The sequence below is a fragment of the Podarcis cretensis genome (genome assembly GCF_951804945.1).
Source record: "Podarcis cretensis genome assembly, chromosome: 10".
NCBI classification, from domain to species: Eukaryota; Metazoa; Chordata; class Lepidosauria; order Squamata; family Lacertidae; genus Podarcis; species Podarcis cretensis.
The window spans coordinates 75,149,701-75,176,333 of record NC_137179.1 but is presented as its reverse complement, the minus strand read 5'-3'; the positions used below and the strand labels follow the sequence as shown (position 1 = coordinate 75,176,333).

Genomic DNA, 26,633 nt, shown 5'->3' with positions numbered 1-26,633 from the left:
TTTATCTACTTGCACTTGACGTGCTTTTGAACTGCTAGGTGGGCAGGAGCTGGGACCGAGCAACAGGAGCTCACCCCGTCGCAGGGATTCGAACTGCCGACCTTCCAATCGGCAAGCCCTAGGCTCTGTAAGCAGAGGCTTGACAACCATATGTATTTGCACATTATACACATATATTAATTATGAAGCCATGGCTGGTTGTGCTTTCACACAGAGACACATAGCTCAGTGGTAGAGCTTTGCATGCTGAAAGGTGGGGCTGCTGGTGAGCTGCTGCCAAACAGTGCAGACAATACTGAGATACAGTAGGTGGACCAATGGTCTGATTGCCTTACAGGGGTGTCCAACTGGTCGATCCCCGGGAGGTTTGGGTTGATCGTAGTCTCTTTTTCCTTTGCGTGGTAAAAAGAGGATCTAACCCGCCTGTCCTCCATACTCTGACTTTCTTTCCTAAAAAATGACCTGAAAGCCCCCTCCCAAAAGGGATAGATCACTGCCAGTTTTTTATTCTGTGAGTAGATTGCAGTCTCTTGGGGCTGGACGTCCCTGCTCTAAGGCAACTTCTTAGGGGAAGGGTGCAGCTCAGCAGTGGAGCCCATCATTTGCATTCGAAAGGTTTCAGGTTCAATTCCTGGCATCTTGAGGAAGAGCTGGCAGAAGCCACTGTCTGACTGGCAGCTTCCAATGTGCCCTGAGCTCCACCCTCATTGAGTAACTTTCAAAGACCAATCTGGTGTGGAAAGTAAATGCCTTCACTTGATCAGTCATTTGTTTGAAAGATTGACTCCAATTTATGATTTTCAGGGTTTATTATAATTTCCTTATTACATAAAGCATCTTGGATTTGTAGAAAAATGGGGATATACACTTGAAAAGAAATACATGTTCAAAACACCTATTATTTGTCATTTAATACACTGATCAGCAAGCAGATATCTGCTGCTATTGTTTCATTAATGTCACTTTTTCAGATTGTAATTCCTTATATCAGAAAGGATAAAGATATGAACCACCTTTTGAGGGTGGAAGGAATGTGAATAGCCTGGCATTTAGCTAGGCTAAAGGCTGACAGATATGTCCAGAGTATATGTACACAGACACGCTTTATTTTCTGGCAGACGGTCTGGAGAAAGGGTACATCTGCAAAAGCGGCATGTGTTTCTAAGCAAACTCTATTTAGTTTACTTTTTAGAAATAGTCCTTCCAGGTGTTCAGAAACACACTAATTTGAAGACATCATTGTGTTGGGGAAATTGATATTTGTTCGTTAGGAAGAGAAATGGCCTGCCATACAAAGGGGTTGGGTGGGCACCCCCCACAAGCTGAGAAAAAGAAGACACAGAGCAAGAAGATGGGGTTCAGCTGAGGAGGGAAAGGCAACATCAAGTCACCTTTTTCAGTTTGCTATTATTTACCAGAAGTTTGCTATATGATGATCCTTCATTAGTACCTTATACTAGCTGGATTGTTGTATTTATTTGCTTGATTATTTAATATATGGGCCCTGCTCCTTCCTGCCACTCACCACCTGGCCCAGGGCGGGGCCTGAAGCCTCACAGGGACTGCTGCGCTCTGCTGCCCAGGAGGACTCTCCTGTGTGGGTGTCTGGGGGCCCTGCTCCTTCCTGCCACTCACCACCTGGCCCAGGGCGGGGCCTGACGGGCCTCACTAGGACAGTTGCACCAGGCGTCCTATTGGGAAGACCCAGTTCTCTGAGTGCATGTTCTGGAAGTTGGGCAATAGGGGCAGTACAGGATTCCTTTTGGTGTACCGACCTCCCCGCTGCACCAAGGATTCCCTGCCCGAGCTGCTTCAGGTTGTGGCGGATGTTCTCCTGGAGACACCTAGCTTGGTCGTTCTAGGGGATTTTAACATCCATGCCGACACGACCTTACAAGGGGCCGCTCGGGACTTCGTGGAAAGCATGGCCTCCATGGAGCTGTCCCTGAATAAGTTTGGCCCAACCCATAGCCGTGGACATGCCTTGGACCTGGTGTTTACCTCTATGGATGTTGGTGATCTGACACTAAGTAAAAGCGAAATGAAAGAAGTGCCATGGTCAGACCACTTCCTGGTACAACTTGACTTCTCCACGACCCTTCCCCTCTGCAGGGAGGTGGGACCGATTCGGATGCTCCGCCCCCGCCACTTAATGGATCCAAATGGTTTCCAGAGAGTGGTAGGGGATGCTTTATCCCATGTTGATGGCCTTTCAGCTGATTCCCTGGTGGCCCGCTGGAATGTGGAGTTAACCAGGGCTATTGACTGTTTGGCTCCGAAGCGCCCTCTCTGATTGCATGGAGCCCAGACAGCCCCATGGTTTTCCACGGATCTGAGGGCAATGAAACAATCGTTGAGACGGCTAGAGCGCCGGTGGCGGATAACTCATTCCGAATCTGACCGGACACAGGTTAGAGCTCAACGTCGAGCCTACCAAGTGGCGATAGCGACGGCGAAGAAGAATTTCTTAACCGCCTCTATTGCATCTGCAGAAAACAGCAGCAGGAGACTTTTTCAGGTGATCCGCAATTTAGCAGAACCACCTGCTACATCGGGGCCCAGTACGGGCCACATGATCTCCTGCAATGATTTTGCAAAGTTTTTTGCAGATAAAGTCGCTCAGATTCGGGAAGTAGTAGACACCACCGTGGGAGCAGGGCCGGGGCAGGAGAGTGCTAGAGTCCTGTCTAGTCAAGTTGAGTGGGATCAATTCCAATCTGTTACCTCCGAGGATGTGGACAGGCTGCTTGGATGAGTGAAACCAACCACCTGTCTCCTGGATCCTTGCCCATCCTGACTTATAAAAGCTAGCCGGGAAGGGCTGGGCGATGGGCTTCGTGGGGTGGTGAATGCTTCCCTCCGTGAGGGAGCCTTCCCAGACCCGCTGAAAGAGGCGGTTATTAAACCACTTCTTAAAAAAACCATCTTTAGATGCGGCCACAATGGCCAACTATCGCCCAGTCTCAAATCTTCCATTCTTGGGCAAGGTGATTGAGTGAGTGGTTACTGAACAACTCCAGGCATGCCTGGAAGAAGCGGACCATTTGGATCCCTTCCAGTCGGGATTCAGGCCTCATCATGGGACTGAAACTGCCTTGGTCGCACTAGTTGATGATCTCCGGCGGGCTAGGGACAAAAGTGAGAGCTGTTTCCTAGTTCTGCTGGATCTCTCAGCGGCGTTTGATACCATCGACCATAACATCCTTCTGGACCGTCTTGAGGGGCTGGGAGCTGGGGGCACTGTCATACAGTGGTTCCGCTCCTTCCTCCTGGGCTGTGTTCAGAAAGTGGTGGGGGGGGATGAGTGTTCAGACCCCTGGGCTCTCACTTGTGGGGTGCCTCAGGGTTCTGTCCTCTCCCCCATGCTTTCCAACATCTACATGCAGCTGCTGGGACAGATCATCGGGGGGTTTGGGCTGGTTGTTCATCAGTATGCGGATGATACCCAGCTCTACCTCTCTTTCAAATCAGAACCAGTGAAGGCGGTGACGGCCCTGTGTGAGTGTCTGGAGGCGGTTGGAGGATGGATGGCGGCTAACAGATTGAGATTGAATCCTGACAAGACAGAAGTACTGTTTCTGGGGGACAGGAGGCAGGCAGGTGTGGAGGATTCCCTGGTCCTGAATGGGGTAACCGTGCCCCTGAAGGACCAGGTGCACAGCCTGGGAGTCATTTTGGACTCACACCTGTCCATGGAGGCACAGGTTAAATCCGTGTCCAGGGCAGCTGTGTACCAGCTCCATCTGGTACGCAGGCTGAGACCCTATCTGCCCGCGGACTGCCTCGCCAGAGTGGTGCATGCTCTGGTTATCTCCCGCTTGGACTACTGCAATGCACTCTACATGGGGCTACCTTTGAAGGTGACCCGGAAACTACAACTAATCCAGAACTCAGCAGCCAGACTGGTGACTGGGAGCGGCCGCCGAGACCATATAACACCGGTCTTGAAAGACCTGCATTGGCTCCCAGTACGTTTCCGAGCACAATTCAAAGTGTTGGTGCTGACCTTTAAAGCCCTAAACAGCCTCGGTCCAGTATACCTGAAGGAGCATCTCCACCCCCATCGTTCTACCCGGACACTGAGGTCCAGCACCGAGGGCCTTCTGGTGGTTCCCTCGCTGCGAGAAGCCAAGTTACAGGGAACCAGGCAGAGGGCCTTCTTGGTAGTGGCGCCCTCCCTGTGGAACGCCCTCCCACCAGATGTCAAAGAGAACAACAACTACCAGACTTTTAGAAGACATCTGAAGGCAGCCCTGTTTAGGGAAGCTTTTAATGTTTGATGTATCACAGTATTTTAATATTCTTTTGGAAGCCCAGCCAGATGGGTGGGGTATAAATAAATTATTATTATTATTATTATTATTATTATTTATTAATAGCTCCAATGTAAAATTTACAAGGCCATTCATGGGATAAAAACAACAAAACCTTAACCATACAATAAAATGTCAATGATCAATTCAATAAAATGTTCCATGGGAACAGATTCTGGTGAACTGCTTCACAGGCCATCTTTAGAGGAGCTGAATTTATGCCCAGATTTATCGATCCCAGACATTGGATAGTATCAATCAAATCACAAGATGTGTCAATAGGCCAGATCCTTTGAGTGCTTGGTTAGAGTACGTTGAGGATAATTTTCATCCCTCCAAGCTAATTCTTGGCATTGGAAAAGACTCCTGTAACATCAGGAAAGGAATGGCTGATGAACAACCATTGAAAGTTTCAAGATGAATCAACTGATATGTAAATTCTTACCCCAAAGAGGGTTGGAACTGTAGTTTTGACAATAGAGAAGTACTCCATCAACGACAACCGTTTTTAAGCTCAGGCTCCACTTTGGTTTCACCTGCATATCTGTAAATAGACACAAATATTGCAAAATATCAATAGGCCTCCAGCAATGCCCTTCCAAAGGAAATCAACCCTGTGCTCCTGGAATTTCTCATATTTCATTGTTTTTAGCTGTTATTTTCTTCTCATGGCTTATTGCTCTAAGAATAAAGAACCGTCTGCTGTGTGCTATCTGCCATTGATCTCAATCAGCCTATTCCCAAGGAAATCCCATTGCCTAAATTCCCAGGAAGCTGTGTAAAGGATGGTAGCTCACAATTTTCTGCTTCATAATAGCCTTTTCTAATTGCAGTTCTAGCTCTCAGGGATCATGCTGAATACTTGAATGATTCCCTTTGCTTTGCCAAAATAAGCTTGACACTATTCCTGTGTTCCCAATTAAAGGTGATATATAGAAAACAGAGAAGTCATAAGAAAGCTTTTTAAATGGAAGATAAATTCCTCGAAATTGCAAGCTGCGAGAGGTGTTTATTACAAATGATTTAAAATAAAAGCAGTAAGCAGCTGTAAAAATGTCAGCTCTGGAAAATATTGGATCTCTGCCTCCAGGCTAGAGGTGGGGAATTGGTGGCTCCTGGGGTCAATTCAACACACACAACCATTTTGACTCCCCCTTCAGCCTCTCCTGGAGCCCCATCCCTCCTTGGCAGCAGCGCAAATGGGACCACAAAGTGCTATCCTGAGGACCGTCCGCTTCTCGTTGTAGCTGAAGGGGAAGGTGGGCAGAGCATTGCAAGTATTGAAGGCGCTGCAGAATATATCCACGTGTGTTCATGCGTGCATTTAACAGAAATGTTTGTTTTCATTTTCCCCTTCCATAAACTACCATTTCTAATGCCATCTCACTACCCGTTTGGGTCATCTATAGGTAAAGATATTAAAAATTCAACGGTTTTGTTTCCAGCAGGGAGCTGTTATCTATTCCCTAAGGAGATAACTGACAATGCATTTGTGCCTTGAATTATTGGTTGCCAACACAGATATCAGATGCAGGGTGACAAAGAAACATCCTACTTTGTTAGCTTTAACTAAATGGGAGTCAACTGGGTCAATTGCATCTTGGGGGGAAACTCTTACCAAAAGAAGAACAATTATATACTGTTCAGATATTGCTTGGTTGTTATAATTTTTCCTGGGGCTTAGCCAACCATTCTAAATAAAATATTTAGAACATTAAGTTCAAATGAGAGGCTTTGTGTGCAAGTTCCTATAAAAGCCCTGTTTTGCTAAACAGATTTGCTCATCCTTCACTCCTTGTTGCTGTCCACTGCTCAGTGTCATTTCCCACCTTTGTGTGCCTTCAGGTTTTTAACATTGATTTAGAATCCCACAGTATTGTTATTCAATTGACAAATCAAAGCTGTGTGTCTTTATGGAGTCTTACTCTGTTATGTTAAATGGACAAAGCAATTTCTTTGTTCTGAAATGCATAATCCCATACGGTACAGTAAACCACCAACAGGCACAGCCCATCATTGTTTCTTGTTGCTTCTCTTTCGTATCGTGCAATGGTGTGTGGAATTCAGTTGTATAAAAACTAAAAAAAAATAGTCACGACAACAACCTATAAGACCCTTTATCCCCACACCCCAAATTATTTCTGCAGGCTCTCATGGTGGCACACCAACAAACATTCAGGCAATTACGCAGTTTGGTTGCTTGGTGTGAGGTGGGGGCGTGTAGCTCTTTTACGCCCGGGGCCAGAGAACAGGACATTCCTTCTATCTGGGATGGTCATTCTCTTCTGTCCAGCTTCAGGAGGGATGCACATGCAGTGCAGTCAGCCAGCCAAGTCAACTCTGGTGATCAATAGGGTGGCTGATGTTACAGTCAGATCAACCTTACAACCATGTGTGCAGATTGTGCAGGACAACAGTACATTAACTAGGCTTCAGTATTCAACTTGGTTTTGAATTTGCACTGGTTTTGATGTACAGTCATCTCTTATGCCCCAGAGAATTCTCTTTCTCTTTTCCAGGATTGTGTTCCAGCTACTGTTGAGGCACCATGCTTAGGATAATAAGATGTCCTCCAGAGAGGGCCTCAAGTTTTACTTTAATACTTGTGTATTATAATTTAAAATATTCTGGATGAGAATTTATCCTGCCTAAGCTTTTTTGCTGCTACTTTCCTGGGTTTTATGGATTTTTGTATGGTTTTTATTATAACCAATTCTTACAATAATGTTTAGGTAACAAACAACTAATAAATTGAAGTAGTAATAATAATAATTAGAACTCCATCTAATTCGCATAAGGTTCAATTTACAGACATGGCAGACAAGCATAAAACTCAAGTTATTTGCCTTCTTTATGCAACAATTTGGGTTCTTGCCGCCTCTCCCAGTCCTCAAACAGTAAGAAAGTTATACGGCTTTTGAAAAGGAAAAGACTCATTTCTCTAACTTTCTTTCTAGCTGGAATGATAAGACACAGCAATATGGTGAGGTGATTAATGTGGAAATAGCCCAGCTACTATAATGTATCTCTCCCGATAAGGCAACACATTTTACTGTGATGTTGCAGAAGTGGATCTGTGCTTTCTCTTGGCTTATGGTATTTCATTTCTGTGTTTCCTTCCTTCCTTCCTGATGGCAGTGGGAGCTGAAGATCCACAGGAGAACTCTGGGCCGCTGCTAATCAGAGGAGAACATGAGTGAGGAAGAGAGGTTCTTGCTTATGTACACAAGAGTGAACTTCAGAAGAGACATGGCAGCCATTTTTGTAACAATCCCTGCAAGGAGGGGATAGAAAGCTACCACCTCAGGAAAAGAATCTGGGGCCCAGCTTCATGCTGTACTAGCTTTCTTATTGCAAAGGTGGCTTGCTTGCTGGCTTGCTTGCTTGCAGTGTTTAAAAATATGATCCTTCACTTAAAGTCTGAAGTGGTACAATTTATTCTGCTGCCTCGACAGACCAGGTTTTCATTTCAACTCCCTCCCTCCCACACTTGTGCAAATGCTAGAACTGGCACTTTTGAAGGATAGGCAGACCAGCAGCTCTGAGAGGAGATCAGACTTCAAAATGAACAATCTCTGCTACTTTACAAATCAGTAGCTTGATGCCTGCATACCCAACAGTAATATACATAGAAGAATATACTGCAAGGCTGCCTGAAATAGCATCTGTAGCTTCCTTTCTGTCGTGATATCTAGTATCACTCACAATGGGCTAGAGCTGTGTGCAGATAGTCTCTTGAAAGTCTCTACCCTCCTTGTGGACAGAGAAATTGAGGGGTGGGATATTTACAGAAGTTTATAAAATTATGCCTGGCATGGAGAAAGTGGAGAGAGAAGAGTTTTTCCTCCCTCTCTCATATGCTAGAACTGATGGACTTCCAATGAAGTCAAATGTTGGAAGATTCAGAACAGATAAAAGAAAGGACTCTGGGCTTTGCTCCCACTGGCGGTAATAATAATAATAATAATAATAATAATAATAATAATAATAATAATAATTTATTTATACCCCGCCCATCTGGCTGGGCTTCCCCAGCCACTCTGGGCGGCTTCAAGAAAAATATTAAAATACTGTAATACATCAAACATTAAAAGCTTCCCTAAACAGGGCTTCCTTCAGATGTCTTCTAAAAGTCTGGTAGTTGTTGTTCTCTTTGACATCTGATGGGAGGGCATTCCACAGGGAGGGCGCCACTACCGAGAAGGCCCGGTAGAGATGACCACCAACCTGGGTGGCTTTAAATGAGGACTGGACAAATTTGTGGAGGATAAAGCTAACAGTGATTACTAGTAGCAGCTCTGCGTCCCCTGTTGGAGGCAGTAATGCTTCTGCATACAAGCTGCTAGAAGCCACAGGAGAAAGAGTGCTCTTGGGTTTGGGCCCCACTTGCAAGTGCAGATGTTGAATTTCTGCAAAACACATTATCCGTGAGGCCAGTGCCACATGCACAAGAGTGCAGCCTGACCACAGAATTGGTAAGAACCAGTTAAGACTGAACGTTAGCGTGAGAAACAACTCCATGTAAGGAACACGGAGGGCTCTGATAGATACAACAGAAATGGGTTGTGCTTTCAAGGACCGTAGTCAGATGAAGAGATGGTGAAACAATGAGCTGGCCTAAGGTGGCTGGTGATGGTGAAACAGCCAAGATGATGCACATTTTTTCAATATAGAGTGTGTCGTAATGGAAAGCAGAGTCTTTGAACTTCATCCTGGATTCCTGAATAAAGCCTGACCAATTGGGGATTTGGTGTGAGCCGCCATCCTTGAATCCCCCAAATCTCTCTCGCAGTTTCCCACTGTGAGAACAAGATGTTTAGGGAAGCTTTTAATATCTGAAGGACTATTGTATTTTAATATTTTGTTGGAAGCCGCCCAGAGTGGCTGGGGAAACCCAGCCAGATGGGTGGGGTATAAATAAATTATTATTATTATTATTATTATTATTATTATTATTATTATTATTGCTATTGTTGTTGTTGATGATGCTGATGCTGAAGAAGTTCGACCATTGGCCTCATCCAGCAGCTTTGTGTTGTGGTCAAATCTTAAATTTCTCTTAATTTCTCCAGCAGGAATAGACATTCGCCGACATTTTCTCAGGGGTGGGGCTCACTATCAACAATGGCAGTAATAACTATCCTTCCTTCTTTCCTCAGGAGATGTTGTTGCTCCTGCTGCAAGTGGGAGCCGGGAGCCACCTGCAGAATGTTATTCTTTATTATTATTATTTGCTTACATTTATATCTTACCTCTCTTCTGTCACCAAAAGGCAGAACTCGTGAAGATGCAGCTCTGATCTCCTCTTTCTCCTGACCACTCATGGAAATTATTATCAGGGCTTCTGGTGTGGTGGAGCCCATGCCAGTTTCTGTTTCAGAGAACCAGGCATCAGTATTGTGTTTGAGTTTGAAATCAGATGTGTTGTAACAAAATGATAGCAATGTATATTAAGAATAAGAATAATGACAATGACGGGTATTTTGTGTTTTCCTTTTGTAATTTTATGCTGTAAATCAAATAATCAAATAATAATAATAATACATGTGGATGCCTAGCCAGATGTCCTTTTCGATGTGTCAATGGGGGGGGGGGGCAGAGTCTACTGCATGTCTAAAATGTGTCACCAACATGTAAAGTTTGGAAAGCTCTGCTTTAGGTGCAGTGTTGTGCGTTGGGATCTAGGGTGTTGCTGGGGGGGGGCTGCTTGGTGGAGGCTGCTGCTTTTTAAAGATTTTGTTGTGATTTATGTGGAAATTGTTCAGTTTGGTTTTGTATTTTTCAATATTTTATTTATTACAACTACTTTTGTTATGTTGTGGTTACGTATTTTTTCATGTTGTAAGCCAGCTTCAGCACAGTTTGAACTGTGGGAAGGTGGTATACAAATAAAATTAAGTATGTCTGAACATAAACTTTGAGTAGACTTCCTTTTCCTTTCCATCTGTGTGTTCTCCCCCAATCTTTTCCCATGTCCTCGCCCCCCTGCAGCAGAGTTTTGGGGATGAGTGGTGCTGGGGCTGCAGGCTGGGGAGAAGAAGAAGTCCTGTTGCACCAGCAGAAGACCATTCCCTTGCCTTCCCAACCAGAGTTGCAAACCAGGAACAGATCATGTGCAGAATTAATCAACTAGCAGATCTGAATGGGTGGGGAAGGAAGAAAAAGTGCAGGAACCCACATCAAATTCTGAACTGACCCAAGGTGTCTCGCTAGCTGTTACATGCCTCTCCCTATGAGGGAATGGTTATCAACTTGATTTCATTCTCCAGCAGAGCACTGAACAGTGATGATCACACAAAATTGAACCTGCATTTTCTCTTGGCTCATTTCATTTTTGTGGGGAATGGAACACAAATTTCTGTCTCCATGAGGGGAATCCCAATCGCCGTGGTGAGTGTTGGGAATGCAAAGTCAAATACAAATTCTCTTCCCTGTTAAGAAAGAAATGTGATTTGAAGTGAGGTTGCAGGGAGCCAGACAGAGGACCTTCTCGGTAGTGGCGCCCACACTGTGGAACTCCCTCCCTTCAGATGTGAAGGAAATAAGCAGCTATCTTATATTTAAAAGACATCTGAAGGCAGCCTTGTTTAGGGAAGTTTTTAATATTTAATGCTGTATTGTTTAATGCAGTCTTGTTTTTAACACTCGTTTGGAAGCCGCCCAGAGTGGCTGGGGAAACTCATCTATAAATGTATAAAAATAATGTATAAATAATACATTATTATTATTATTATTATTATTATTATTATTATGCAAAGGAAAGGTTGCTTTTTTAAAAGTATATTTGTAGAATATGAAGAGATCCATGATGCAGAAAGTACAATAAGTGATTGCTCCTACTTACATTGCTCAAGGAAGCGTCTGGAAATGCATAAATCTATGCTTCTTTATAATTTGTATTATGTGTAGTAAGTCATGTGTTAATTTGCAGATTTCTTTAAAAAATGAATATTTGTTCCTCACTTATGACCCTAGGACAGTTATAGTTTGTTTGTTTGTTTGTTTGTTTGTTTTTGAGGAGGTAGTACCAGAGAAGAAGTGCCTGAGATGAAAAGGGAATGAAAGAGATGCTTAGGACTGACTTTCTGGATTTGGTTGTTGCATTTTTTAAAATAAGAGGATGAGGTTTATTCCTTCTACGGGTTAGAAGGATAGAAGAAAGGTAGTTCTTCAATGGGTATAGGAGAAAGCATTGCAAGGGAATAGTCTGGTAAAACATTGGACGCAATATGAGGTGTGCAAAATAGAGCCCCTTTTGTACTGTCCCCTGGAGGTGGGGGGGGACACTGCAACTCAACTCTGTCTTGCCTTGCTGGGGTAATGGGAGAAGCACCAGACTAAGTGAGTCGAGCCAGAATTTGGCCCTCCTTATGGCAGTATGGCCTCATTTTATGGAATGGGCTCTGCTAAACATGAGAGGAGTGACAAGGAAAACGCTAAGTACGTGGAATCCATTACTGCATTCCCTGCTGCCCCTTTTCTCTTGGACTCAGTTGTTTGGCAGAAATGACTCTGCTGAAGCTATTATACCTAAGAGGTGATATTGATTCCCAGAAACAAATGACTAGGTATTTTGCAATTGAAAGAGCATACTAGGTACTCCATTCCACTTCTGTTCTTAATGAAGGTGCCACAGGAATCATAGAATCATAGAGTTGGAGGGGACCCTCAGGGTCATCCAGTCCAGTCCCCTGCAATGCAGGAATTACTTGGACGAGCCCACAAATTTTATTTTGGCTCCATTATTTGTGATGGACCCTTCCCTGCTCCTGCTCCTCCTGGGACATGGAAGGACTTGGGGAGTTCTCACATGTTCTGTTGAACTTTAGAGCAGCAGCCAGAAGTGAGAGACCAGGGACTAATCTACCCTGGCGAGTTATAATGTTATAAATACGTTATAAAAATGTGACACCAAGGGGGCGCTGTACAGCAGGCAAAGGGAAATTCCATTGAGAGCTATAGAGCGGGTTTTTTTTCTTAGCATCTTTTAAGATCAGTGTAGATCCAGCCTAGCCCAGCCAGTCCCCATTCCAAAGGGCAGCTTCCTCCTACTCATGACCAGCCCCTACTTCTGCTTGCCAGATGCAACAGAGAATCATGTCACTTGGGGAAAGCTCTGCGGTGTGTGCGTGTCAGGGAAACTGAGGTGTAGTGGCTAGATATGGAAGTTTGGGCACTGGGAGAAGGAAAGAACGGATCCATGATCTGAAGGAGCCTGGAACAGCCAGGAGACCTGAGTCAGAAGCAGGAGAAGATGCAGGAGTGGAGACTGAAGAGCAGGAGGAGAGAGAGAGAGAGAGAGAGAGAGAGAGAGAGAGAGAGAGAGAGAGAGAGAGAGAGATCCGGCTGGTGGAGAGTCAAGGGCTTCCACATCTCCTCCTTCTCCTGCCCCCTCCTCTCCTGCTCCACTGTCTTCCTGGACCAGAAGAAGTTTGAAGCAGGAGGAGCACATTCCCCCTCCCCATCACAAGACGCAGTGTCCCTGCTCACTGTCCCCTTGCCAAGCCACACACACACCCCGCCGCAAACCCAGGCCTTGGGGAAGGTTGTAGCAGAGGGGCTCCATTCTCTTTCCCCAGGCTGCTACTTGGTTCCCCAGGTTTCAGGAGGCTGTTTGCTTCTTTGTTCTCCATCTGGAAAGATCCTCCCTCACTCCTGGATAGCTCAGTCAGTCCAGCATGAGACTCTTAATCTTGGGGTTGTGGGTTTGAGCCCCATGTTGGGCAGCAGATTCCTGCATTGCAACAGGTTGGACTAAATGACTCTCGTGGTCCCTTCCAACTCTACAATTCTACGATTCTGTGATTCCTGTTGGTATTGTCTGTCCCACATTGGGGGTTTCTTCGAGTTTTGGGCCAGAGGCGAGATTAGGGATTCCTAGCAGTGGAAAGGAGAATTCCTGGAATGTAAGATCCAAGTTTGGGGTAAGTACTCTTTGGTGAGAGAACTCCAGCAGAGATTTAACAAAATATGCAGCAAAGCAAAGCATGGAAATAGAGGCAGTAAAAACTTAAAAGGTGCTCTTTAAAGTGAGATCCAAATTGCCCCCATAAAATATTCCTTTCCGAAGCTTCCCTCTTCCCCCAGCATAGGAAAAAGACTACATGTTTGGCAAGTTAAAGAAGAGTTTACTTACAAGCTCTCTGAAGGTCAGATTCATGTGCTTTAGAAAAGTAAAACTTAGCTTAGTGCAAGTTCCTAAATTATTGGTATAGGAACTCAAGAGTGGGTTGTGAGAGCCAAGCAGCCTTTGCTGGAGCAACCAGCTCAAATCTTTTCACGCACTGAGCTTCTCAGGTAGACTGAAGGTGAACAGAGAATTAATCACTGTACCCATTTCCTCCCAAGGTAAGGGGAAGTGACCTAGGCTAAGCCTGGCAGGACAGCTTACTCTATGGTATTAACTCCTTCATGCATTAATTAGACAAGCATGTTGCTTATATGAGGCTGGTTATCCCATAGGAATGTAGCCTCCCTAGCTAATGTAACCCATGAATAAATGAGAGACAGAGTTGACAGTTGATGTTTCATAGCTGTGTGGACAGGATTGCCAGATGAGCCTGGACTCCAGTTCTGAGGACTGGATTCTCCCCATTGTCTTTCATTGTGTAATTTGAGTTATGCCACTCCTTTTTCCAGCTTATGTCAGGTTGCCAAAGGATGTGACCAAGCTGAACAGGCTTAGGATCCAGTGCTAGTTTCTCCTGCATGAACCTGGCCCTTATGCTCCACCTTTGGGACTTGTAGTGGCCTACGTTCTGAGCCCCAGCTGAGCCAGGATGGGTGAGTTAGGCCAGCCTATCTCTGGCTGATCCAGGCTTAGAGTCTTATGCCAGCAATCCACCACATCATAAGATACTTAGCCCAGCGGAGGCAGCAGAATGAGGTGGTAGAATCCCAAGCAAGCAGATTCCTGGTGGGGGTGAACTTTTTTAATGCTTCTCCACATTAGCAAAGGAACACTTTCTGCAAGTAAAAGAAACCAGGCATATCAGCGAGAGAGCTTCTTGCCCATCCTACTCCTGGCTGTGCTCATTTTCTGCACCTACAGCCTTAAATCACACACTGTGCCCCACCACTGCGTTTCCATTCCGGACTGCTGCTATAGAGAACAGGCCTCAATCAAGTCTTCAAACGCAATTCAATTTAGATGTAAAAATAGTGATGGATTTTGTAATTATACACCTATTAATTTCTCAAGTACTTGATTGGATCCAGCTCAATATAATCCTCGCAGGAATCCCTCTTATAGACTTTAGGTGGAGAATCACACTTCCAGGAGGGACTGTAAGAACTGGACCCGCTGCGTTTCAGTCAGCCAAGCACAAAGCAACAACTTAAGGAGAGATTTATTTGAAGTTTTTCAGCCTTAGTCAGCAATATGTAAAATCCTCTCTGGCCTCCTCATCCATCATTCAATCCACTCCCCCTCCCAAAGTCATCAATTTTTTCACCTCTCTCCATCCATCTTCTGCCATTTCCAAGAAACTATATTGTGATGCAACCTCTACCCTTTCTCCCTGCGGGGAACACATTAAGGCCATTTTAAAGTCTGTTCTGAAACTCTATAATAAGAATAATACTAACAATCCCACCCCCACCCCCCAATTCTGCAAATCAGAAATGAGTGCTGAATCTCTACAGGTCAACTAAATGTAATTCCAAAATCTTGAAACTGTGGTATTACATAATTTCATAAGGCTAAAAAGAGTTCCAGGCATCACCAGTACTGTTAGGAAGCCTTGTAAACTAAACAGTTTTGCTATTGGGAAATCTAAAGCAGTTTCTCCCAAGCTAGTGCTTGCCAGGTGTTTTGGACTATGATTCCAATCATCTCTGACCATTGTCCATTCTAGCTGGGACTGATGGGAACTGTAACCCAACAACACCCAGAGAAGACCAGGTTGGGGAAGAGTGATCTTTTACTTGTTTGTTTGTTTGTTTAATTTGTATACCACCCTATACCTACTGGTCTCAGGATTCTGATCTAAGTATTCTGAGAATAGCAATGATCTGAAGATTATGAATGAAGATTTATAGCAAACATTCTCTGTTTCCAGGTGTGTTGGAATGTTCAGGCAGAGGGCCTTTTTGGTAGTGGTGCCTGCCCTGTAGATGTCAAACAGATAAACAGCTGTGGGATCTTTAAAAGACATCTGAAGACAGTCCTGTTCAGCAAAATTTTAAAGTGAGATGTTGTATTGTGTTTTTACTCTTTTTTGTTGGGAGCCGCCCAGAGTGGCTGGGACAACCCAGTCTGAGGGGCAGCATATAAATAATAAATTATTATTATTCATGAACTTTCCATTCTATCTTATAGTCTTGTCCAGAGGCTTTAGCACAAGTCTCCTAAGGCCCACCACCTTCTGTTTGTTGGAGGGGAAGCGGAAGCATGGAGTCTAAACCCTGTGAGAAGCCCACTGCAGGGATCAAACTTTGCACCCAGATGTTCCCCTTCCAATAGGATTCGAAGCAATGGCATCAAGTGGCAAGAAAGGAGAATCAGACTAAGGAAGAACTTTCTGAGAGTCAGAGCTGTTCGACAGTAGAGCAGACTCCCTTGGGAGGTGGTGCCCTCTCCGTCCTTGGAGGTTTTAAAACAGAGGTTGGGTGGCCATCTGTCATGGATGCTTCAGCTGAGATTCCTGCATTGCAGGGGTTTGGACTAGATGACGCTTGGGGTCCCTTCCAACTCTACAGTTCTATGATTCTACTATTCTGTTCTATGATTCAATACATGAAGGGCTAGTAGGAGCAGCAACTAAGGATGTGATCCAACTAGCAAACATACTTCCACTCTCTTCCTTCAATTGAAATCCTGTTGGTGCAGGGGACAGACCCTTGAAGAGGACTACAGTGCTGCCGCCCCTTCTGGGGGGTCAGTGGACTTGATTTTCACTACTCTACAGCTTCACGAAAAATGCAGAGAGCAAAACCAACCCCTGTTCATTGACCTGACTAAGACCTTCAACACTGTAAATCATAATGCCCTGTGGACTGTCCTTCTGAAAATCGGCTGCCCGGATAAATTTGTGAACATCCTTCGGTTCCTACATGATAGTATGGCAACAACTGCAGATAAAATGGCTCTCAAAATGAACCATTCACAATGGGATCAGGCATTAAACAGGGATGTGTTATCGCCCCAACTTCATCACCGTGATCCTACACATTGTCGAAGGGAAACTCCCCACTGGGGTAGAAATAATATTTATCAAACAGAAGAAAGCTTTTCCATTTGAGTAGGCTTAAAGCAAAGAGTAAGGTTACCACAGAGCTTCAATATGCTGATGGCAACGTAGTGTGTGCACACTCAGAGGATGACCTCCAAACCATCCTAAATATCTTCACAGAAGCTTACAGAAAGCTTGGCCTGTCACTCAATATCCAAAAAACCAAAGTGCTGCACCAACAAGCACAAAACAACCCCTCCACAGAGCCACAAAGCCAACTTAATGGTGTAACATTGGAAAATGTCAATCGTTTTTTCTACCTGAGTGCAGCTTTCTCGCAGTTGAAGCACAGAGTTTTTGATGACTGGGACATTCGCAGGGAAACCAAAATGCTTGTTTACAAAGCTATTGTACTACCAACTTTAATGTATGCTTGTGAAACATGGACCACTTATAAACACCATCCCCAACTCTTCAAAAGATTCCATCAACAGTTTCTCTGAAAAAAAAGTACATATCACTTGGGTGAACTAATGTCAGTGTGCTGGAAAAAGCAAAGATCACCAGTGTCAAAGTGATGATTCTTCAACATCAACTTCGTTGGACTGGTCATGTTGTTCGGATGCAACTACTCTATTCCCAATTTAAGATTGGAAAGCGTAATGCCAATGGACAACAAAAGAGACTTAAAGACGCTCTCAACGCAAGTCTAAACAAATGTAGTATATGTCATGTGACAAAGACACATGAGAGCAGAAGCAGCAAAGCAGGCTGGGAAGTGCTTGGACTGCACAATCATTTGGGCCTACTAAAGTTATTCAGGCCTAACTGCTAACTGTGGAGTCACTCTGACATGTGACTTAGCAGCCATTTTCTCTCTGTGTTCTCAGTAAAATTTCAGTTAGAGTCAGTATGGAATCTCAGTCAAACTGTTTGGAACCATGTTGCTTATGAAGAAGTTTATTTTAACTCAGTAAAGTTCTTATTCTTTCACTTAAAAACTCTGCATTATTAATTTGTGCTGCGCGTCAGTATAAACACCAACAACTGGGAAACATTGGCCTGCGAGCGTTCCAATTGGAGAACAGCCTTTACCAAAGGTGTCATGGACTTTGAAGATGCTAGAACTCAGGACGAAAGGGAGAAATGTGCTAAGAGGAAGGCACACTTGGTAAACCCTTACTCACTGTTAAAACCGGGTTCATGGAAGACAATCTTACTCAGCTATGAGGGATCACCAAAGAAGGAAGAAGGTGCGGGAAACAGACCCTTGAAGAGGACTACACTGTCTGTGGGATCCCTTGATTCAAGTGTTGTCTTCAACATGTGATGAGAGAAGTAGTTGTATGGAAGCTAATTATGAACATTGAGCTTCATAACTGAGAAGGGATTTCATTCTGTGTCTCTACACCACAGAAGCCGCTATACCATACCTCCTGCAGAATGGCCCAGTGTTAAATTGGAAGCTCTCTCTCTCTCTCTCTCTCTCTCTCTCTCTCTCTCTCTCTCTCACACACACACACACACACACACACACCTTTTTGAATTTGGGCAAAGCTGTGCAGGAGATGAATTTGCCCTTCTTTCCTCTGACATCCTGCGCATTTTATGGATTGTCAAGCCTGGCTGCTGATCATTTAGCTTTATAGAGAAAGTCATTGTATTTTACGGAGCATTGATATTATTTCATTTTCACCTCCTCACAATTACCCATTCAAAGTAATGTTTAACTTCCTGTGAATGCTATCCTGAACTGACAGAACTCAACAGGGCCAGCTCAGTATTATGCTAATGGAGTCTTGGGTTCTTTTTATCAACTACACGTCCATTCAGGTTTATGACAAGCTTCACAGAATGGCCTTTGTGGTGGTTCTAATGCTGACTTTCAATTTTATGGGAAAATAAAGCTGCATATATATATATGGTTTAACTAAATGTGTTATGGGCTGTTGCTTGCAAATGTTAGAAATGCATATGAATGATAATATTGTCCTAGAAAATAGGTACCTTTAGACTCATAATAATGAAACTGAAAGAGACGGATTTCCAAATAAGGCAGGATTACTTTAAGCTGACAATGAAACCAAAAAGTGCTTTGAACACAAGAAAATAGTAAATTCAGGAACTGTTTCTGGGAATCCCTGATACATGTCGTTGCATGTTTCAAATGGATGCAACTGATAAAAGAAAACACTACAGCTCAGACTGGAAAAAATAGCTCCTGAATGCTTAGAATGGGCAATGCTACTTTGTGTCAAGCTGGCAAATAATATATTTGGTTAATTTTTCCTCTAACCTTTTGATTTTGTGTTGTTGGCATTGTACTCTGAAGGGGAACTTGACCTTTGCAAGGTTTTATTCCCTTGCAGCATCTGACTCATGTCAGAGTGCTACATCTCTTCCCCTTGGAATGTCAAAAGTCATATGTCATTGTCGGTGTATGTCATCTAGACCATCTGAAGGAAGGGGGCTGGTTAGAGACATTGCATTTATCCATGGCTTTCCATTCCAGAAGTGAAAAACCACACATTCATTGTTAAGGATAAGTGCTGTGTACAGGCAAGAGGCATTATTATCCCTGAATTATAGTATTATTGGATTAATTAGATCTATGACTTGATTATGGAAGATGTTGCACAGGCCCTCTCTCTATTAGTAAGGTGAATATGGAATGTGTGGACATGCTGAATGTAGACAAAGGCAGAGGGAAAGGGCAGGAATGAATCTTCTCTGCAGCCCCCTAGAGATGCCATTAGAGACAGATGTAGGACAAAAGAGAACAAACATGTAAAAATATCATCCTGTTGTTGCACATTAACAATAGAGGGTAGGTTAATAATAACATTAATAATAATTCCTACTATTACATCATCTCCCCTTCATGGATCACTGCCTTGCCGTGGCGAAGGGGCTTGAAGAACTCAGAGAAGCTATGAACTATGCCGAGCAGGGCACCCAAGATGAACAGGTCATAGTGGAGAGTTTTGACCAAACGTGATCCACCTGGAGGAGGAACCGGCAAGCCACTCCAGTATCCCTGCCAAGAAAACTCCATGGACAAAGACAACAGGCATATAAAAGTTATGACGCTGGAAGATGAGCCCCTCAGGTCAGAAGGCGTCCAACATGCTACTGGGGAAGAGCGGAGGACAAGTACAAGTAGATCCAGAGCTGATGAAGCGGCTGGGCTAAAGCCGAAAGGACGTTCAGTTGCGGATATGCCTGGAAGCGAAAGGAAAGTCCAAGGCTGTAAAGAAAAATATTGCATAGGAACCTGGAATGTAAGAACCATGAACCTGGGTAAGTTGGATGTGGTCAAAAATGAGATGGCAAGAATAAATATTGACATCCTGGGCATCAGTGAGCTAAAATGGACGGGAATGGGTGAATTCAGTTCGGATGACCATTATATCTACTACTGTGGGCAAGAAACCCGCAAAAGAAATGGAGTGGCCCTCATAGTCAACAAAAGAGTTGCGAAAGCAGTACTGGGTTGCAATCTCAAAAATGATAGAATGATCTCGATACGAATCCAAGGCAAACCTTTTAACATAACAGTAATCCAAGTTTATGCACCAACTACTGGTGCGGAAGAAACTGAAATTGACCAATTCTATGAAGACTTGTAGGACGCAGGTGGCGCTGTGGGTTAAAGCCTCAGCGCCTAGGACTTGCCGATCGAAAGGTCGGCGGTTCGAATCCCTGCGGCGGGGTGCGCTCCCGCTGCTCGGTCCCAGCGCCTGCCAACCTAGCAGTTCGAAAGCACCTCCGGGTGCAAGTAGATAAATAGGGACCGCTTACCAGCGGGAAGGTAAACGGCGTTTCCGTGTGCGGCTCTGGCTCGCCAGAGCAGCGATGTCACGCTGGCCACATGACCCGGAAGTGTCTCCGGACAGCGCTGGCCCCCGGCCTCTTGAGTGAGATGGGCGCACAACCCCAGAGTCTGTCAAGACTGGCCCGTACAGGCAGGGGTACCTTTACCTTTACCTTTTTATGAAGACTTACAACACCTTATAGAAGTGACACCAAAGAAGGATGTTCTTCTCATTATAGGAGATTGGAATGCTAAAGTAGGGAACCAAGAGATAAAAGGAACAACTGGCAAGTTTGGCCTTGGAGAGCAAAATGAAGCAGGGCAAAGGCTAATAGAGTTCTGTCAAGAGAACAAGCTGGTCATCACAAACACACTTTTCCAACAACACAAGAGACGACTCTACACGTGGACATCACCAGATGGGCAGCATCGAAATCAGATTGATTATATTCTCTGCAGCCAAAGATGGAGAAGCTCGATACAGTCAGCAAAAACAAGACCTGGAGCTGACTGTGGCTCAGATCATCAGCTTCTTATAGCAAAATTCAAGCTTAAACTGAAGAAAGTAGGAAAAACCACTGGGCCGGTAAGATACAATCTAAATCAAATCCCTTATGAATACACAGTGGAAGTGAGGAACAGGTTTAAGGATTTAGATCTGCTGGACAGAGTGCCTGAAGAACTATGGATGGAGGCTCGCAACATTATACAGGAGGCAGCAACGAAAACCATCCCAATGAAAAGGAAATGCAAGAAAGCAAAGTGGCTGTCCAATGAGGCCTTACAAATAGCGGGGGAGAGAAGGCAAGCAAAATGCAAGGGAGATCGTGAAACATACAGGAAATTTAATGCAGATTTCCAAAAAATAGCAAGGAGAGATAAGAAGGCCTTCTTAAATGAGCAATGCAAAGAAATAGAGGAAAACAACAGAATGGGAAGAACCAGAGATCTGTTCAAGAAAATTGGAGATATGAAAGGAACATTTCGTTCAAAGATTACCATAATAAAGGACAAAAGTGGTAAGGACCTAACAGAAGCAGAAGACATCAAGAAGAGGTGGCAAGAATACACAGAGGAATTATACCAGAAAGATATGGATGTCTCGTACACCCCAGGTAGTGGGGTTGCTGACCTTGAGCCAGACATCCTGGAGAGTGAAGTTAAATGGGCCTTAGAAAGCACTGCAAATAACAAGGCCAGTGGAAGTGATGGTATTCCAGCTGAACTATTTAAAATTTTAAAAGATGATGCTGTTAAGGTGCTACACTCAATATGCCAGCAAGTTTGGAAAACTCAGCAGTGGCCAGAGGATTGGAGAAGATCAGTCTACATCCCAATCCCAAAGAAGGGCAGTGCCAAAGAATGCTCCAACTACCGCACAATTGCACTCATTTCACACGCTAGCAAGGTTATGCTTAAAATTCTACAAGGAAGGCTCAAGCAGTATGTGGACCGAGAACTCCCAGAAGTGCAAGCTGGATTTAGAAGAGGCAGAGGAACCAGAGACCAAATTGCAAACATGCGCTGGATTATGGAGAAAGCTAGAGAGTTCCAGAATGACATCTACTTCTGCTTCATTGACTATGCAAAAGCCTTTGACTGTGTCGACCACAGCAAACTAAGGCAAGCTCTTAAAGAAACGGGAGTGCCTGATCACCTCATCTGTCTCCTGAGAAATCTCTATGTGGGACAAGAAGCTACAGTTAGAACTGGATATGGAACAACTGACTGGTTCAAAATTGGGAAAGGAGTACGACAAGGCTGCATTTTGTCTCCCTGCTTATTTAACTTATATGCAGAATTCATCATGCGAAAGGCTGGGCTGGATGAATCCCTAGCTGGAATTAAGATTGCCGGAAGAAATATCAACAACCTCAGATATGCAGATGACACAACCTTGATGGCAGAAAGTGAGGAGGAATTAAAGAAGCTTTTATTGAGGGTGAAAGAGGAGAGCGCAAAATATGGTCTGAAGCTCAACATCAAAAAAACGAAGATCATGGCCACTGGTCCCATCACCTCCTGGCAAATAGAAGGAGAAGAAATGGAGGCAGTGAGAGATTTTACTTTCTTGGGCTCCATGATCACTGCAGATGGTGACAGCAGCCACGAAATTAAGAGACGCCTGCTTCTTGGGAGGAAAGCAATGACAAACCTAGTCAGCATCTTAAAAAGTAGAGACATCACCTTGCCAACAAAGGTCCGTATAGTAAAAGCTATGGTTTTCCCAGTAGTGATGTATGGAAGCGAGAGCTGGACCATAAAGAAGGCAGATCGCCGAAGAATTGATTCCTTTGAATTATGGTGCTGGAGGAGACTCTTGAGAGTCCCATGGACTGCAAGAAGAACAAACCGATCCATTCTTAAGGAAATCAGCCCTGAGTGCTCACTGGAAGGACAGATCGTGAAGCTGAGGCTCCAATACTTTGGCCACCTCATGAGAAGAGAAGACTCCCTGGAAAAGACCCTGATGTTGGGAAAGATGGAGGGCACAAGGAGAAGGGGACGACAGAGGACGAGATGGTTGGATAGTGTCTTCGAAGCTACAAACATGAGTCTGACCAAACTGCGGGAGGCAGTGGAAGACAGGAGGGCCTGGCGTGCTCTGGTCCATGGGGTCACGAAGAGTCGGACACGACTAAACAACAACAAAACTATTACATCATGAAATACACAAACATCAGTTTACAATATCAGACATTATGAAAAAATTGCAAAACAATAAAAAAACCCTAACCACATGGGTAACATTTCATGTTAGAAAAAGGCTCCATCACAAAACGCATAAAACGAAGGGGATTTATCCCTAGAAGGCTGTAATTGAAACATGACCTAGGCTGATGAAGAATATCAGCAAAGCCCAAACTGCATTTTAGGAAAGATTACCAATAACGGGATAGAAGAAATGCACCCCTGTGAAGTGGAGACATAGACCCATATCAGACATAGCAGTCCATCAGGCTTGAGTGCTACATGAACAAGCCTGAATGATCTCCCTTCATCTAATGAATCAGGAGAGTGTGATTGCTAGAGTTTGGCATTATGAACCAAGTCCATTCTCCCTGCTATATCCCATCTCCTTCTGCTACTTACACAGAACACATTTAAAGTCAGAGGTTATTTAGCACAATGTATCATTCTCCATATATTCCTCTGGCAAATGAAGTTTCTTCTTTTCTTTTAAATAGACAGAATAATGGTCAAGGCATTATGCAAATAGAATAAGATCTGGAAGAAAACTGAATCATTCCTCCATGTCATTTCTTATATCATGTCAAGAACAGGTGGTCTGTCCTGTGGGCTCTATTTGCCAGCAAGCTGTATCTTTGAATGCTGTTCCTTTGAAATGCTGTTCACTGGCAATAGAACCATGAGAGGTGCACAGTCACATACAACAACAGAAACTTCAGGGTGCCAAGCTCTGCAAGAGACCATATGTCAGCTGAGCTCCTTTATAAATTTGAGCAAGATAAGAGATAGTCATATGAAGACCCTTCATATGTCGATGGGGTTGTGTCCTGCGTCCATGCCCCCCTCTCACCATGCACACTGCCCCAGCCCCTGCTAGCTGTGCGTTCAGCCAGTGTGTGAAGAGGAAGCAGAGATTCTGGACCAATCAGGTTCCCCATTCATGTAGGCGGGTGGGGCCTCTTCACACAGTGGCCAAATGCATGAGTGGCAAGTGGTGTGGCCAATGTGCACATTGTATGTGCAAGCGTTGGTAGGTGGGTGGGGAAAACATGATTGACGAATGCAACTCCGTTCTCCTCCTCAACTTCTGAGGAGTGTTTGCATGAGCACCTGTCTAGTCATTGACTAAATGCAGATCCTCATGACACTTGCATTTCAAGTCAGCAGAGGTTTTGTACATGAGATCTTGCCTAATATATCTGTCAGTAATGGACAAAGAACAAGGCTATACTTAAAGAAACATATGAACAGGAATAGAAATGGCATTAAAAAATCCAGAAATACAAACCCCTCTGAGCAAACATTTCAACCTCACTGAACAGTCCATAAGAAACCTCCAAATGACCTTTTTAAAAAGAACCAATTCCAGCGACTGTGCCAGAGTGAGGTGGCAGAGCAGGAACACATCCAGAAATCTGACTGTGTGATCTGACACCTGAAGAAAGACTATGAATTCTTCTCCCTGGTTGTCATGCTTAAAGTTGTGGAGGAAGCTGTTGCATGGGCACAGATGAGATGTGAATCCATGCTTACTGCACGGAAAGACATTTGTTTTTAATGCTCACACCACTTCCATGTTGCTTTATAATGGCCGATAGCTTGTCACTACCCTTCGTAAATCAGCATACCCTGTCATTCCCATCTTATTTGTAATAAGGCAGATGCCCCTTTGCAAATGTGGGTTCCTAGGAGCACACATATTGTTTTGACTTCCTTTCTGCAGGCAGTTCCACTCCTTTCATCTGGAGAAGTGGCCCTGCAAGCTACGAAAGTTTGTGCTGCGTTAACATTTCTTTGAAAATGTACCCTTGACACATACGTTCAATAATGTTTATCAAATGACATACCGCTCGCTTAGAGGGATCCTCTTTGCCGCTGTCATCATAGGAGTCACATTCCAGGTTGTACAGTTCCCTTTGAGAGGCCCAATTCCCTGGTGATTCCAGCAGATCCACAAATTGTGCTCCTTCCATGACAGGAGGGGCAGAGAGAGCCTTGAGAACAATGAACGGTGACAATAAACACTGTCAGCTCGCTTGAATCCTTTCCAGTTTTGCTCCAGTTGTAACCCTCCAGAAACAAAGCCGTGTTCTTCAATCAATGTTTACATTCACTGCTTGTCAGTGCCAGCTGACGGAGAAGAATGTCTCACCAATTTGGATTGCCAATTTGTTATTAGCAATTAGCACTGAAGATGAAAAAAAACATTAGCCACATTTGTTCCACATTCTCAGGGCCTCAGAGTCTCTCTCTCTCTCTGTGTGTGTGTGTGTGTGTGTGTCCTCTCTCTCTCTCTCTCTCTCTGTTAAAGGACTAATCAACACTTTGATGAAAATGAGAAAGCGGAGCATTCTCTCCAACACAGGCATCCAGAGTACCAAGTTGCTCTTTTGCATCTGCCTCCTCCTGCACTTCCTGCCCCACCTTTATGCCTGCCTTTCTTCTTCCATTTATCCATCCATTTTGCCCCCTTCTGATATAGGAATTAGAGACCCAGGGGTTCATTTTTTTTATTTTAAGAATGCTTTAGTGTTTCACTTTTAATTGCATTTAACATTTTAGATAGAATGCATGAAAGGAAAGGTTTGATTTCTGTGTGAGGTTCCTGTGGGCCTGCATTTTACAATCTTATGCTCTCTAGGCCATAAACAAGAAACCCTATCTAACTCTGAAAGTGGCACAAATGGCCCTCCAGGATGTTATTCTAAGTTTCTCATGAGTTGGCACCAAAGTGTCGAAACAGCTATCCTCAGAGCTTCCTGGAAGAAAGGAGAAGCCAGAGAATGAGATGAAGGAAGGAATGTCAACAGCCTGACGAAGGCCTTGTTGCCAGGGGAACAGTGCTGGAAATGTGACAACTGAGACCAAATGGCCTGGCACTGGTGGCACCCCAAGGCAATTGTGGGGTGCAGATACTGGTAGGGAGCCATGTGTGTTGTGCTTCTCATGACCTGTAACCTTTCTTGATGTATGTAGAAGGATGCTTATGTTTTAAGAATGTTGTTTTGATGGTTTTAAAAATATATATATTCAAAATTATAACAAGACATATTATCCAAAAACATATCATCCTTGTTCCCCCCCATTTCCCCCCCTCCCCCCTCCCACACAAAACCCACCCACCCCCACCCCACCCCACCCCCAACTTCCCTCAGTTCCAGTCTTTGGTTTCTCTAAGAATGCTGTTTTCTGCATGTTACAAAGTTGTATAGATCCTCAAACTATTTAGCTGATTATTATCAATAAAGAATTTGTGAATGTTTATTCAAAACCTGCCAAGGAGTCCAGTTCGCTTTGTTGCATCTTCAGATACTTTGTAAAGGGTTCCCATTCATCCTTAAAGTCACAGTTATCCTTGTCCCGTAGTTTATATGTCAGTTTTGCCAGTTCTGCCTAGTCCATCAATTTTTCTTGCCATGATTCTTTAGTTGGGGTTTCTTCAGTCTTCCATCCTTGTGCTACCAGAACTCTCGCGGCCGTTGTCGCATACATGAAGATGTTTTTCAACTGTTTTGGCAAGAATGTTGTTTTGATGTTGTTGTTTTTTTATAATAATTTTTATTAAGAGTTTTGTTGATACAATAGAGAAAAGACAGAATAAACAGAAAATAAACATAAGAAAAAACAAGCATAGAATTTAAC

The 26,633-nt window shown here is 44.1% G+C and overlaps 1 protein-coding gene across 1 annotated transcript in view; it reads right to left on the bottom strand.

Moving 5' to 3' along the window:
* The window catches only part of GRM3 (glutamate metabotropic receptor 3), a 145,814-nt gene extending 120,850 nt beyond the window's left edge, over positions 1 to 24,964 (bottom strand). Inside the window, exon 1 of the mRNA XM_079993603.1 lies at positions 24,839 to 24,964. The gene's annotated coding sequence lies outside the window, so the exon portion shown is untranslated. The remainder of the gene's footprint in view (positions 1 to 24,838) is intronic.
* Positions 24,965 to 26,633: the final 1,669 nt, after the last annotated feature.